This window comes from Scyliorhinus torazame, chromosome 20 (genome assembly GCF_047496885.1).
Source record: "Scyliorhinus torazame isolate Kashiwa2021f chromosome 20, sScyTor2.1, whole genome shotgun sequence".
NCBI lineage: Eukaryota > Metazoa > Chordata > Chondrichthyes > Carcharhiniformes > Scyliorhinidae > Scyliorhinus > Scyliorhinus torazame.
In genome coordinates, this window is record NC_092726.1 from 44,612,772 (window position 1) to 44,630,654 (window position 17,883).

The window sequence follows — 17,883 nt, forward strand, 5'->3', positions numbered from 1 at the left end:
CCACTGACAGTACACAATGTACCACACCCCCATCAGACACCCAACCCACCACACACCACAGTCAGTACACAATCTACCACACCACCATCAGACACCCAGCACACCACACACCACTGACAGTGCACAATGTACCACAGTCCCATCAGACACCCAGGACACCGCACACCACTGACAGTACACAATGTACCACACCCCCGTCAGACACCCAGCACACCACACACCACTGACAGTACACAATGTACCACACCCCCATCAGGCACCCAGCACACCACACACCACTGACAGTACACAATGTACCACACCCCCATCAGGCACCCAGCACACCGCACACCACTGACAGTACACAATGTACCACACCCCCATTGGGCACTCGGCTCACTGCAAACAACAGACAGTACACAATGTACCACACCCCCATCAGACACCCAACCCACCACACACCACTGACAGTACACAATCTACCACACCACCATCAGACACCCAGCACACCACACACCACTGACAGTGCACAATGTGCCACAGCCCCATCAGACACCCAGCACACCACACACCACTGACAGTACACAATGTACCTCACCCCCATCAGACACCCAGGTCACCGCCCACCACTGACAGTACACAATGTACCACACCCCCATCAGGCACCCAGCACACCGCACACCACTGACAGTACACAATGTACCACACCCCCATCAGACACCCAGCACACCACACAACACTGACAGTACACAATGTACCACAGCCCCATCAGGCACCCAGCACACTGCACACCACTGACAGTACACAATGTACCGCACCTCCATGAGGAACACAGCACACCGCACACCACTGACAGTACACAATGTACCACACCCCCATCAGGCACACAGCTCACCGCACACCACTGACAGTACACAATGTACCACACCCCATCAGACACCCAGCACGCCGCACACAACTGACAGTACACAATGTACCACAGTCCCACCAGACACCCAGGACACCACACACCACTGACAGTACACAATGTACCACACCCCCATCAGGCACCCAGCTCACCGCACACCACTGACAGTACACAATGTACCTCACCCACATCAGACACCCAGCCCACCACACACCACTGACAGTACACAATGTACCACACCCCCATCAGACACCCAGCACACAGCACACCACTGACAGTACACAATGTACCACATCCACATCAGACACCCAGCACACCGTACATCACTGACAGTACACAATATACCACACCCCCATCAGGCACCCAGCACACCGCGCACCACTGACAGTACACAATGTACCACACCCCCATCAGACACCCAACCCACCACACACCACTGACAGTACACAATCTACCACACCACTATCAGACACCCAGCACACCACACACCACTGACAGTGCACAATGTACCACAGCCCCATGAGACACCCAGCACACCGCACATCACTGACAGTACACAATGTACCACACCCCCATCAGGCACCCAGCTCACCGCACACCACTGACAGTACACAATGTACCACACCCCCATCAGACACCCAGCACACCACACACCACTGACAGTACACAATGTACCACACCCCATCAGGCACCCAGCACACTGCACACCACTGACAGTACGCAATGTACCGCACCCCCATCAGACACCCAGCACACCACACACCACAAACAGTACACAATGTACCACACCCCCATCAGACACCCAGCACAGCACACACCACAGACAGTACACAATGTACCACACCCCCATCAGACGCCCAGCACAGCACACACCACAGACAGTACACAATGTACCACAGCCCCCATCAGACACCCAGCACACCGCCCACCACTGACAGTACACAATGTACCACACCCCCATCAGACACCCAGCACACCGCACACCACTGACAGTACACAATGTACCTCACCCCCATCAGACACCCAGCTCACCGCACACCACTGACAGTACACAATGTACCACACCCCCATCAGACACCCAGCACACCGCACACCACTGACAGTACACAATGCACCACACCCCCATCAGACACCCAGCACACCACTGACAGTACACAATGTACCACACCCCCATCAGACACACAGCACACAGCACACCACTGACAGTACACAATGTACCACACCCCCATCAGACACCCAGCACACAGCACACCACTGACAGTACACAATGTACCGCACCCCCATCAGACACCCAGCACACCACACACCACTGACAGTCCACAATGTACCACACCCCCATCAGACACCCAGCACACCACACACCACAGACAGTACACAATGTACCACACCCCCATCAGACACCCAGCACACCGCACTCCACTGACAGTACACAATGTACCACACCCCATCAGACACCCAGATCACCTCACACCACTGACAGTACACAATGTACCACACCTCCATCAGACACCCAGCACACCGCACACCACTGACAGTACACAATGTACCACAGCCCCATCATGCACCCAGCACACCACACACCACTGACAGTACACAATGTACCACAGCCCCATCAGGCACCCAGCACACCGCACACCACTGACAGTACACAATGTACCACAGCCCCATCAGACACCCAGCACACCGCACACCACTGACAGTACACAATGTACCACACCCTCATCAGACACCCAGCACACCGCACACCACTGGCAGTACACAATGTACCACAGCCCCATCAGGCACCCAGCACACCGCACACCACTGACAGTACACAATGTACCACAGCCCCATCAGGCACCCAGCTCACCGCACACCACTGACAGTACACAATGTACCACACCCCCATCAGGCACCCAGCACACCGCACACCACTGACAGTACACAATGTACCTCACCCCCATCAGGCACCCAGCTCACCGCACACCACTGACAGTACCCAATGTACCACAGCCCCATCAGACACCCAGCACACCGCACACCACTGACAGTACACAATGTCCCACACCCCCATCAGACACCCAGCACACCGCACACCACTGGCAGTACACAATGTACCACACCCCCATCAGACACCCAGCACACCGCACATCACTGACAGTAAACAATGTACCACACCCCCATCAGACACCCAGCACACCGCACACCACTGACAGTACACAATGTACCACACCCTCATCAGACACCCAGCACACAGCACACCACTGGCAGTACACAATGTACCACAGCCCCATCAGGCACCCAGCACACCGCACACCACTGACAGTACACAATGTACCACAGCCCCATCAGGCACCCAGCTCACCGCACACCACTGACAGTACACAATGTACCACACCCCCATCAGGCACCCAGCACACCGCACACCACTGACAGTACACAATGTACCTCACCCCCATCAGGCACCCAGCTCACCGCACACCACTGACAGTACACAATGTACCACAGCCCCATCAGACACCCAGCACACCGCACACCACTGACAGTACACAATGTCCCACACCCCCATCAGACACCCAGCACACCGCACACCACTGACAGTACACAATGTACCACACCCCCATCAGACACCCAGCACACCGCACATCACTGACAGTACACAATGTACCACACCCCCATCAGACACCCAGCACACCGCACACCACTGACAGTACACAATGTACCACACCCCCATCAGACACCCAGCACACCGCACACCACTGACAGTACACAATGTACCACACCCCATCAGACACCCAGCACACCGCACAGCACTGACAGTACACAATGTACCACAGCCCCATCAGACACCCAGCACACCGCACACCACTGACAGTACACAATGTACCACACCCCCATCAGACACCCAGCTCACCGCACACCACTGACAGTACACAATGTACCACACCCCCATCAGACACCCAGCACACCGCACACTACTGACAGTACACAATGTACCACACCCCCATCAGACACCCAGCTCACCGCACACCACTGACAGTACACAATGTACCACAGCCCCATCAGACACCCAGCACACCGCACACCACTGACAGTACACAATGTACCACACCCCCATCAGATACCCAGCACACCGCACATCACTGACAGTACACAATGTACCACACCCCCATCAGACACCCAGCACACCGCACACCACTGACAGTACACAATGTACCACACCCCCATCAGACACCCAGCACACCGCACACCACTGACAGTACACAATGTACCACACCCCATCAGACACCCAGCACACCGCACAGCACTGACAGTACACAATGTACCACAGCCCCATCAGACACCCAGCACACCGCACACCACTGACAGTACACAATGTACCACACCCCCATCAGACGCCCAGCTCACCGCACACCACTGACAGTACACAATGTACCACACCCCCATCAGACACCCAGCACACCGCACACCACTGACAGTACACAATGTACCACACCCCCATCAGGCACCCAGCACACTGCACACCACTGACAGTACACAATGTACCACAGCCCCATTAGACACCCAGCACACTGCACACCACTGAAACTACACAATGTACCACACCCCCATCAGGCACCCAGCACACCGTACACCACTGACAGTACACAATGTACCGCAGTCCCATCAGACACCCAGCTCACCGCACACCACTGACAGTACACTATGTACCACACCCCCATCAGGCACCCAGCACACCGCACACCACTGACAGTACACAATGTACCACACCCCCATCAGACACCCAGCACACCGCACACCACTGACAGTGCACAATGTACCACACTCCCATCAGACACTCAGCACACCGCACACCACTGACAGTACACAATGTACCACACCCCCATCAGACACCCAGCACACCGCACACCACTGACAGTACACAATGTACCACACCCCCATCAGACACACAGCACACCGCACACAACTGACAGTACACAATGTACCACAGCCCCATCAGACACCCAGCTCACCGCACACCACTGACAGTACACAATGTACCACAGCCCCATCAGACACCCAGCACACCACACACCACTGACAGTACACAATGTACCTCACCCTCATCGGACACCCAGCACACCGCACACCACTGACAGTACACAATGTACCACAGCCCCATCAGACACCCAGCTCACCACACACTACTGACAGTACATAATGTACCACAGCCCCAGCAGACACCCAGCACACCGCACACCACTGACAGGACACAATGTACCACACCCCCATCAGGCACCCAGCACACCGCACACCACTGACAGTACACAATGTACCACAGCCCCATCAGACACCCAGCACACCGCACACCACTGACAGTACACAATGTAACACACCCCCATCAGGCACCCAGCACACCGCACACCACTGATAGTACACAATGTACCACACCCTCATCAGACACCCAGCACACCGCACACCACTGACAATACTCAATGTACCACACCACCATCAGACACCCAGCACACCACACACCACTGTCAGTACACAATGTACCACACACCCATCAGGCTCCCAGCACACCACACACCACTGACAGTACACAATGTACCACACCCACTACAGGCACCCAGCACACCGCACACCACTGACAGTACAGTGCATTACTGCTGCTGTACCACACCCCCATCAGACACCTCTGTCTGTGTGTGTGTGTGAGTGTATTCCTGTCTCTGTCTGTGTGTGTGTGTGTGTTAGTGTCTGTGTGAATGTGAGTGTATTACTGTCTCTGTATGTGTGTGTGAGCGTGTTAGTGTCTGTGTGAGTGCATTGCTGTCTCTGTCTGTGTGTGTGTCAGTGAGTGTGTGAGTATTACTGTCTCTGAATGTGTGTGTGTGTGAGTGTGTTTGTGTCTTTGTGAGTGTGAGTGTGTTACTGTCTCTGTATGTGTGTGTTACTGTATGTGCGTGTGTTAGTGTCTGTGTGAGTGTGAGTGCATTACTGTCTCTGTCTGTGTGTGTATATTACTGTATGTGTGTGTGTGTGTTAGTGTCTGTGTGTGTCTGAGTGTATTACTGTCTCTGTCTGTGTGTGTAAAAGTGTATTACTGTATGTGTGTGTGTGAGTGTGTGTTAGTGTCTGTGTGAGTGTATTACTGTCTCTGTATGTGTGTGTTTGGGTGTCAGTTCTGTATGTGTGAGTGTGTTAGTGTCTGTGTGTGTGTGTTCCTGTGTCAGTGACTGTATGTGTGAGTGTGTTAGTGTCTGTGTGCGTGTGTGTGAGTGTATTACTGTCTCTGTCTGTGTGTGTGTAAGTGTGTTACTGTCTCTGTCTGTGTGTGTGAGTGTGTTAGTGTCTGTGTGAGTGTATTACTGTCTCTTTATGAGTGTGTTAATGTCTGTGTGATTGTGAGTGTATTACTGTCTGTGTGTGTGTGTGAGTGTGTTTGTGTCTGTGTGGTGTGTGTGTATTACTGTCTCTGTCTGTGTGTGTGTAAGTGTATTACTGTCTGTGTGTGCCAGTGTCTGTGTGTGTGTAAGTGTATTACTGTATGTGTGTGTGTGTGTCAGTATCTGTATGTGTGAGTGTGTTAGTGTTAGTGTCTGTGTGTGTGTGAGTGTGAGTGTGTTACTGTCTCTGTGTGAGTGTGAGTGTATTTGTATATATTTATTTGACTTCACGCCGACCATACTTGTGATGTCTTTCCCAGGCTGATGTATAATTTCATTGTTTATGTCCCTTCCTCACAGTGAACCTCATCACAATTGTGATCCTGAAGAGAAGAAACTGTGGGCTGTCCAAATGTGTGACTTGTTACCTGTTGGCCATGGCAGTGGGGGATCTACTGGTCGTTATTCTCGACCTGATATTGAGACACATTCCCATTGTTTTTGAGGAACAGTTTTATTTCCTGTGGTCCATCCCCGTGTGTAATATCCACGCCGCCCTGCTTTATGCAGCCACTGACTGTTCTGTCTGGTTCACCGTCACTTTCACCTTTGATCGATTTGTGGCCATTTGTTGCCCGAGGCTGAAAAGTAAATATTGCAGCGAGAAAACGGCGGCTGTGGTTCTGGGAACAGTGGCTGTGCTGAGCTGTTTGAAGGACATTTCCTGGGGGTTTATGATGACCGGTGGGTATTCGCTGCGGAACGAACCCTGGTTTTGTGATGTCACAGAGGGTGTTCTGTTCTCTCCGGTCTGGGGACCAATCGAGTTCCTCCACCACATTCTAACCCCGTGTGTTCCATTCGCCCTCATTCTGCTGCTCAATGTTCTCACCGTCAGACACATTGTCCTGAGCAGCAGGGCCCGCAGGAGACTCCGGGCTCACAGCAGTGGGCACAGTCCCAGAGACCCAGAGATGGAGAGTCGGAGGAAATCCATCATTTTACTCTTCATTATCTCCGCCAATTTCATCCTGTTATGGTCAACGTTAATGGTTTATTCTATATGGAGCCGGATGTGGTATCTGGGGTATGACTCTGTATGGTTAGATTATTATGTTATGGAATTGGGCTTCATGCTGCAGCTCCTGAGTTGTTGCACAAACACTGCGATTTACGCCGTGACACAGACTCAGTTCAGGCAGCAGTTGAAGAATGTGCTGAAAGTTCCCTTTAGTTCAATTCTTCAATTCATTAAATCTTGAGAGGAATCCCCACCCACACGGCATCTCTCTCCTCGCACTGCCGGTAAAACTGACCACCCCCAGCCAGCCTCACCCTGATTTACCATTCTGCATTACCAGGAGGGACTATCAGTGGGTGGGTGTGACTCCCCCCATGGCCGATCAGCTGGGGGGTGCGGCTTCCCACCTTTGCCGATCAGCTGGGTGTGTGCCTCCCCCATTGCCGATCAGCTGGATGTGTGCTTCCCCAATTGCCGATCAGCTGGGTGTGTGCTTCCCCAATTGCCGATCAGCTGGGTGTGTGCCTCCCCCATTGCCGATCAGCTGGATGTGTGCTTCCCCGCATTGCCGATCAGCTGGGCGTGTGCTTCCCCAATTGCCGATCAGCTGGGTCTGTCCTTCCCCCCATTGCCGATCAGCTGGGTCTGTCCTTCCCCGCATTGCCGAACAGCTGGCAGTGTGCCTTCCCCCCATTGCCGATCAGCTGGGGGTGTGCTTCCCCCCCCATTGTCGAACAGTGGGGTGTGTCCTTCCCCCCATTGCCGAACAGCTGGGAGAGTGCTTCCCCCCATTGCCGACCAGCTGGGTGTGTCCTTCCCCGCATTGCCGAACAGCTGGGAGAGTGCTTCCCCCAATTAACGATCAGCAGGGTTCCTGCTTCCCCCCATTGCCGATCAGCTGGGTGTGTCCTTCCCCCCCCCCTGGCCGATCAGCTGGGTGTGTCCTTCCCCCCCCCCCCATGGCCGATCAGCTGGGTGTGGGCTCCCCCCCCATTGCCGACCAGCTGGGTGTGTCCTTCCCCCCCCGATTGCCGACTAGCTGGTTGTGTCCTTCCCCGCATTGCCGATCAGTTGGGAGTGTGCTTCTCCCAATTACCGATCAGCAGGGTGCGTGCTTCCCCCCATTGCCGATCAGCTGGGTGTGTCCTTCCCCCCCATTGACGATCAGCTGGGTGTGTGCTTCCCCGCATTGCCGATCAGCTGGGTGTGTCCTTCCCCTCATTGCCGATCAGCTGGGTGTGGGCTTCCCCCCATTGTCGAACAGCTGGGTGTGTCCTTCCCCCCATTGCCGAACAGCTGGATGTGTGCCTCTCCCCATTGCCGATCAGCTGAGTGAGTGCCTCACACTTAAACACAGTCTGTGCAGCAGAATGTGCCCCAGACAGAGACAGAGACTGAGACACAGACATACAAAGAGACACAGACAGAGAGATACAGACAGAGACTGGGACACAGACAGAGACATAGACACAGACAGAGGCTGAGACGCACACACAGACAGAGACACAGGCAGAAACACAGACAGAGACACAGACAGAGACAAGGATAGACACACACACAAAAACAGACAGAGACAGAGGCAGTGACACAGACAGAGACACAGACAGAGATACAGAGACAGACACAGACAGAGGCAGAGACACAGACAGAGACACAAACACAGACAGAGACAGAGACACAGACACAGACAGAGGCAAAGGCAGTGACACAGACAGAGACACAGACAGAGATATAGAGACAGACACAGATAGAGAAAGAGACACAGATAGAGACACAGATAGAGACACAGACACAGCCACAACAGGGACACGGACACAGAGAGAGAGGTACAGACACAGACACAGACAGAGGCACAGGCATAGACACAGACGGAGACAGAGACACAGATAGAGACATAGACACAAACAGACAAAGACACAGACACAAACAGAGACTCAGACAAAGACACAGACACAGGCACAGACACAGACAGAGACACAGACAGATACACAGACAGAGACACAGACACAGACACAGACAGAGGCACAGACAGAGACACAGGCAGAGACACGGACGGAGACGCAGATGGAGACACAGACAGAGACAGATACACAGACAGTCACACCGACACCGACAGTGACAGTGACAGCAACAGCGACAGTGACACCGACAGCGACAGCGACACCGACAGTGACACCGACACCGACAGCGACACCGACACCGACAGTGACACCGACACCGACAGCGACAGCGACACCGACACCGACAACGACAGCGACACCGACAGCGACACCGACACCGACACAGACACAGACACAGACACCGACACCGACAGTGACACCGACACTGACAGCGACAGCGACACCGACACCGACACCGACAGCGACACCGACAGCGACACCGACAGCGACACCGACACCGACAGCGACAGCGACACCGACAGCGACACCGACAGTGACACCGACACCGACAGCGACACCGACAGCGACAGCGACAGCGACACCGACAGCGACACCGACAGTGACACCGACACCGACAGCGACACCGACTCCTACACCGACACTGACACCGACAGCGACACCGACTCCTACACCGACACCGACACCGACAGCGACACCGACAGCGACACAGACAGCGACACAGACACAGAGAGAGACAGACAGAGACACAGACAGTGACAGAGACACAGACAGTGACAGAGAGAGAGGCAGGATAGACACACACACAAAAACAGACAGAGACAGAGGCAGTGACACAGACAGAGACACAGACAGAGATACAGAGACAGACACAGACAGAGGCAGAGACACAGACAGAGACACAAACACAGACAGAGACACAGACAGAGATACAGAGACAGACACAGATAGAGAAAGAGACACAGATAGAGACACAGATAGAGACACAGACACAGCCACAACAGGGACACGGACACAGAGAGAGAGGTACAGACACAGACACAGACAGAGGCACAGGCATAGACACAGACGGAGACAGAGACACAGATAGAGACATAGACACAAACAGACAAAGACACAGACACAAACAGAGACTCAGACAAAGACACAGGCACAGACAGATACACAGACAGATACACAGACAGATACACAGACAGAGACACAGACAGAGGCACAGACAGAGACACAGGCAGAGACACAGACGGAGACGCAGACGGAGACACAGACAGAGACAGATACACAGACAGTGACACCGACACCGACAGTGACAGTGACAGTGACAGTGACAGCGACAGTGACACCGACACCCACAGCGCCAGCGACACCGACAGCGACAGTGACACCGACAGCGACACCGACAGTGACACCGACAGTGACACCGACAGCGACAGCGACACCGACAGCGACAGCGACACCGACACCAACAGCGACAGCGACACCGACACCGACACCGACACAGACACAGGCACAGACACAGACACAGACACAGACACCGACAGTGACACCGACAGCGACAGCGACACCGACACTGACACAGACACAGACACAGACACAGACACCGACACCGACACCGACAGCGACAGCTACACCAACACCGACACCGACAGCGACACCGACACCGACAGCGACAGCGACAGCGACAGCGACACCGACAGTGACACCGACACCGACAGCGACAGCGACACCGACACCGACACCGACACCGACAGCGACAGCGACACCGACACCGACAGTGACACCGACACCGACAGCGACACAGACACAGAGAGAGACAGACAGAGACACAGACAGTGACAGAGACACAGACAGTGACAGAGACAGTGACCGAGACAGTGACAGAGACAGAGACAGAGACACAGGCAGTGACAGAGACAGTGACAGAGACACAGACAGAGACACAGACAGAGACACAGACACAGACAGAGACAGAGACAGTGACAGAGACAGTGACATTGACAGAGACACAGACAGAGACACAGACAGAGACAGAGACAGTGACAGAGGCACAGACACAGACCGAGACAGAGACACAGACAGAGACAGAGACACAGACAGTGACACAGACAGAGACACAGACAGAGAAACAGACAGTGACAGAGACACAGACAGAGACACAGACAGAGACAGAGACAGAGACAGTGACAGAGACAGTGACATTGACAGAGACAGTGACAGAGACACAGACAGAGACACAGACAGAGACAGAGACAGTGACAGAGACAGTGACATTGACAGAGACACAGACAGAGACACAGACAGAGACAGTGACAGAGGCACAGACACAGACCGAGACACAGACAGGGACAGTGACAGAGGCACAGACACAGACAGAGACAGAGACAGTGACAGAGACAGTGACATTGACAGAGACACAGACAGAGACACAGACACAGACAGAGACACAGACAGAGACACAGACAGAGACAGAGACAGTGACAGAGACAGTGACAGAGACAGTGACAGTGACAGAGACAGAGACAGTGACAGAGACAGTGACAGAGACAGAGACAGAGACAGTGACACCGACAGCGACACAGACAGAGAGACAGACAGAGACACAGACAGTGACAGAGACACAGACAGAGACACAGACAGAGACACAGACAGTGACAGAGAAAGTGACAGAGACAGTGACAGAGACAGAGACAGTGACAGAGACAGAGACATTGACAGAGACACAGACAGAGACACAGACAGAGACACAGACAGTGACAGAGACAGTGACAGAGACACAGACAGAGACAGAGACACAAACATTGACAGAGACACAGACAGAGACACAGACAATGACAGAGACACAGACAGAGATACAGACAGAGACAGTGACAGAGACACAGACAGAGACACAGACAGAGACATCGACATTGACAGAGACACAGACAGAGACACAGACAGTGACAGAGACACAGACAGAGACACAGACAGAGACAGTTACAGAGACAGTGACAGAGACAGAGACAGTGACAGAGACACAGACAGAGACACAGACCGAGACAGAGACACAGACAGAGACACAGATGCAGACAGAGACACAGACAGAGACACAGACAGAGAAACAGACAGTGACAGAGACACAGACAGAGACACAGACAGAGACAGAGACAGTGACATAGAGAGAGACAGTGACAGAGACAGTGACAGAGACACAGGCAGAGACACAGACAGAGACACAGACAGAGACAGAGACAGTGACAGAGACAGTGACATTGACAGAGACTCAGACAGAGACACAGACAGAGACAGTGACAGTGACAGATACAGTGACAGAGACAGAGACAGTGACACCGACAGCGACACAGACAGAGACAGAGACAGTGACACCGACAGCGACACAGACAGCGAGACAGACAGAGACACAGACAGTGACAGAGACACAGACAGAGACACAGACAGTGACAGAGACAGTGACAGAGACACAGACAGAGACAGAGACAGTGACAGAGACAGAGACATTGACAGAGACACAGACAGAGACACAGACAGAGACACAGACAGAGACACAGACAGTGACAGAGACAGTGACAGAGACACAGACAGAGACAGAGACACAGACATTGACAGAGACACAGACAGCGAAACAGACAGTGACAGAGACACAGACAGAGATACAGACAGAGACAGAGACAGTGACAGAGACACAGACAGAGACACAGACAGTGACAGAGACAGTGACAGAGACATAGACAGAGACAGAGACAGAGACATTGACAGAGACACAGACAGAGACACAGACAGTGACAGAGACACAGACAGAGACACAGACAGAGACAGAGACAGTGACAGAGACAGTGACAGAGACAGAGACAGTGACAGAGACACAGACAGAGACACAGACAGAGACAGAGACACAGACCGAGACACAGACAGTGACAGAGACACAGACAGAGACAGTGACAGAGAAAGTGACAGAGACACAGACAGAGACACAGACACAGACCGAGACACAGACAGTGACAGAGACACAGACAGAGACAGTGACAGAGAAAGTGACAGAGACACAGACAGAGACACAGACAGAGACAGAGACAGTGACATTGACAGAGACACAGACAGAGACAGAGACAGTGACAGAGTCAGAGACACAGACCGAGGCAGAGACACAGACAGAGACAGTGACAGAGGGACAGACACAGACAGAGACAGTGACAGAGACAGTGACAGAGACACAGACAGAGACACAGACAGAGACACAGACAGAGACACAGACAGAGACAGTGACATTGACAGAGACAGTGACAGAGATAGTGACAGAGACAGTGACATTGACAGAGATACAGACAGAGACACAGACAGAGACATAGACAGAGACGCAGACAGAGACAGTGTCAGAGACAGTGACAGAGTAGTGACATTGACAGAGACAGTGACAGAGACAGTGACAGAGACAGTGACATTGACAGTGACAGTGACAGAGACACAGACAGAGACACAGACAGAGACACAGACAGAGACAGAGACACAGACAGAGACACAGACAGAGACACAGACAGAGACAGTGACATTGACAGAGACAGTGCAGGGACACAGACACAGACCGAGACAGTGACAGGGACACAGGCACAGACACAGACACAGACACAGACAGAGACAGTGACATTGACAGAGACACAGACAGAGACACAGACAGAGACAGTGACAGAGACAGTGACAGAGACACAGACAGAGGCACAGACAGAGACAGAGACACAGACAGAGACACAGACAGAGACAGAGACAGTGACAGTGACAGAGACAGTGACATTGACAGAGACAGTGACAGAGACACAGACACAGAGAGAGACAGTGACAGAGACACAGGCACAGACACAGACACAGACAGTGACAGAGACATTGACATTGAGAGAGACACAGACAGAGACACAGACAGAGACAGTGACAGAGACAGTGACAGAGACACAGACAGAGACACAGACAGAGACAGAGACACAGACAGAGACAGACAGTGACAGAGACAGTGACAGAGACAGAGACACAGACAGAGACACAGACAGAGACACAGACAGAGACAGTGACAGAGACAGTGACAGAGACACAGACAGAGACAGAGACAGAGACACAGACAGAGACACAGACAGAGACAGAGACAGTGACATTGACAGAGACAGTCACAGAGGCACAGACACAGACCGAGACAGAGACAGTGACAGAGACACAGGCACAGACACAGACAGAGACACAGACAGAGACAGAGACACAGACAGAGACACAGACACAGACAGAGACACAGACAGTGACATTGACAGAGACAGTGACAGAGACAATGACACAGACCGAGACAGTGACAGGGACGCAGGCACAGACACAGACAGAGACACAGACAGAGACACAGACTGAGACAGAGACAGTGACAGCGACAGAGACAGTGACATTGACAGAGACAGTGACAGAGACACAGACACAGACAGAGACAGTGACAGAGACACAGGCACAGACACAGACACAGACTGTGACAGAGACATTGACATTGAGAGAGACACAGACAGAGACACAGACACAGACAGTGACAGAGAAAGTGACAGAGACACAGACAGAGACACAGACAGAGACAGAGACACAGACAGAGACACAGACAGAGACAGAGACAGTGACAGAGACAGAGACACAGACAGAGACACAGACAGAGACAGTGACAGAGACAGTGACAGAGGCACAGACAGATACAGAGACAGAGACACAGACAGAGACACAGACAGAGACAGAGACAGTGACATTGACAGAGACAGTCACAGAGGCACAGACACAGACCGAGACAGAGACACAGACAGAGACAGAGACACAGACAGAGACACAGACACAGACACAGACAGTGACATTGACAGAGACAGTGACAGAGACAATGACACAGACCGAGACAGTGACAGAGACACAGGCACAGACACAGACAGAGACACAGACAGAGACACAGAGACAGAGACAGTGACATTGACAGAGACACAGACAGAGACACAGACAGAGACAGTGACAGAGACAGTGACAGAGATACAGACAGAGACACAGACAGAGACAGAGACACAGACAGAGACAGTGACAGAGACAGTGACATTGACATAGACACAGACAGAGACACAGACAGAGACAGTGACAGAGACAGTGACAGAGACAGTGACAGAGACACAGACAGAGACAGAGACACAGACAGAGACACAGACAGAGACAGTGACAGAGACACAGACAGAGACACAGACACAGACACAGACACAGACATGGACAGAGACAGTGACAGAGACAGTGACATTGACAGAGACACAGACAGAGCAACAGACAGAGACAGTGACAGAGACAGTGACAGAGACACAGACAGAGACACAGGCAGTGACATTGACAGAGACACAGACAGAGACACAGACAGAGACACTGTCAGAGACAGTGGCAGAGACACAGACAGAGACAGAGACAGAGACACAGACAGAGACACAGACAGAGACAGAGACACAGACAGAGACACAGACAGAGACAGAGACAGTGACAATGACAGAGACACAGACAGAGACACAGACAGAGACAGTGACAGAGACAGTGACAGAGACACAGACAGAGACACAGACAGAGACACAGACAGTGACAGAGACAGTGACAGAGACAGTGACATTGACAGAGACACAGACAGAGACACAGACAGAGACAGAGACACAGACAGAGACACAGACAGAGATAGTGACAGAGACAGTGACAGGGACACAGACAGAGACAGAGACACAGACAGAGACACAGACAGAGACAGAGACAGTGACATTGACAGAGACACAGACAGAGACACAGACAGAGACAGTGACAGAGACAGTGACAGAGACACAGACAGAGAAACAGACAGTGACAGAGACACAGACAGAGACACAGACAGAGACAGAGACAGTGACATAGAGAGAGACAGTGACAGAGACAGTGACAGAGACACAGGCAGAGACACAGACAGAGACACAGACAGAGACAGAGACAGTGACAGAGACAGTGACATTGACAGAGACTCAGACAGAGACACAGACAGAGACAGTGACAGAGGCACAGACACAGACCGAGACAGAGACACAGACAGGGACAGTGACAGAGGCACAGACACAGACAGAGACAGAGACAGTGACAGAGACAGTGACATTGACAGAGACACAGACAGAGACACAGACACAGACAGAGACACAGACAGAGACAGAGACAGAGACAGTGAGAGAGACAGAGACAGAGACAGTGACAGATACAGTGACAGAGACAGAGACAGTGACACCGACAGCGACACAGACAGCGAGACAGACAGAGACACAGACAGTGACAGAGACACAGACAGAGACACAGACAGTGACAGAGACAGTGACAGAGACACAGACAGAGACAGAGACAGTGACAGAGACAGAGACATTGACAGAGACACAGACAGAGACACAGACAGAGACACAGACAGAGACACAGACAGTGACAGAGACAGTGACAGAGACACAGACAGAGACAGAGACACAGACATTGACAGAGACACAGACAGCGAAACAGACAGTGACAGAGACACAGACAGAGATACAGACAGAGACAGAGACAGTGACAGAGACACAGACAGAGACACAGACAGTGACAGAGACAGTGACAGAGACATAGACAGAGACAGAGACAGAGACATTGACAGAGACACAGACAGAGACACAGACAGTGACAGAGACACAGACAGAGACACAGACAGAGACAGAGACAGTGACAGAGACAGTGACAGAGACAGAGACAGTGACAGAGACACAGACAGAGACACAGACAGAGACAGAGACACAGACCGAGACACAGACAGTGACAGAGACACAGACAGAGACAGTGACAGAGAAAGTGACAGAGACACAGACAGAGACACAGACACAGACCGAGACACAGACAGTGACAGAGACACAGACAGAGACAGTGACAGAGAAAGTGACAGAGACACAGACAGAGACACAGACAGAGACAGAGACAGTGACATTGACAGAGACACAGACAGAGACAGAGACAGTGACAGAGTCAGAGACACAGACCGAGGCAGAGACACAGACAGAGACAGTGACAGAGGGACAGACACAGACAGAGACAGTGACAGAGACAGTGACAGAGACACAGACAGAGACACAGACAGAGACACAGACAGAGACACAGACAGAGACAGTGACATTGACAGAGACAGTGACAGAGATAGTGACAGAGACAGTGACATTGACAGAGATACAGACAGAGACACAGACAGAGACATAGACAGAGACGCAGACAGAGACAGTGTCAGAGACAGTGACAGAGTAGTGACATTGACAGAGACAGTGACAGAGACAGTGACAGAGACAGTGACATTGACAGTGACAGTGACAGAGACACAGACAGAGACACAGACAGAGACAGAGACACAGACAGAGACACAGACAGAGACACAGACAGAGACAGTGACATTGACAGAGACAGTGCAGGGACACAGACACAGACCGAGACAGTGACATTGACAGAGACACAGACAGAGACACAGACAGAGACAGTGACAGAGACAGTGACAGAGACACAGACAGAGGCACAGACAGAGACAGAGACACAGACAGAGACACAGACAGAGACAGAGACAGTGACAGTGACAGAGACAGTGACATTGACAGAGACAGTGACAGAGACACAGATACAGAGAGAGACAGTGACAGAGACACAGGCACAGACACAGACACAGACAGTGACAGAGACATTGACATTGAGAGAGACACAGAC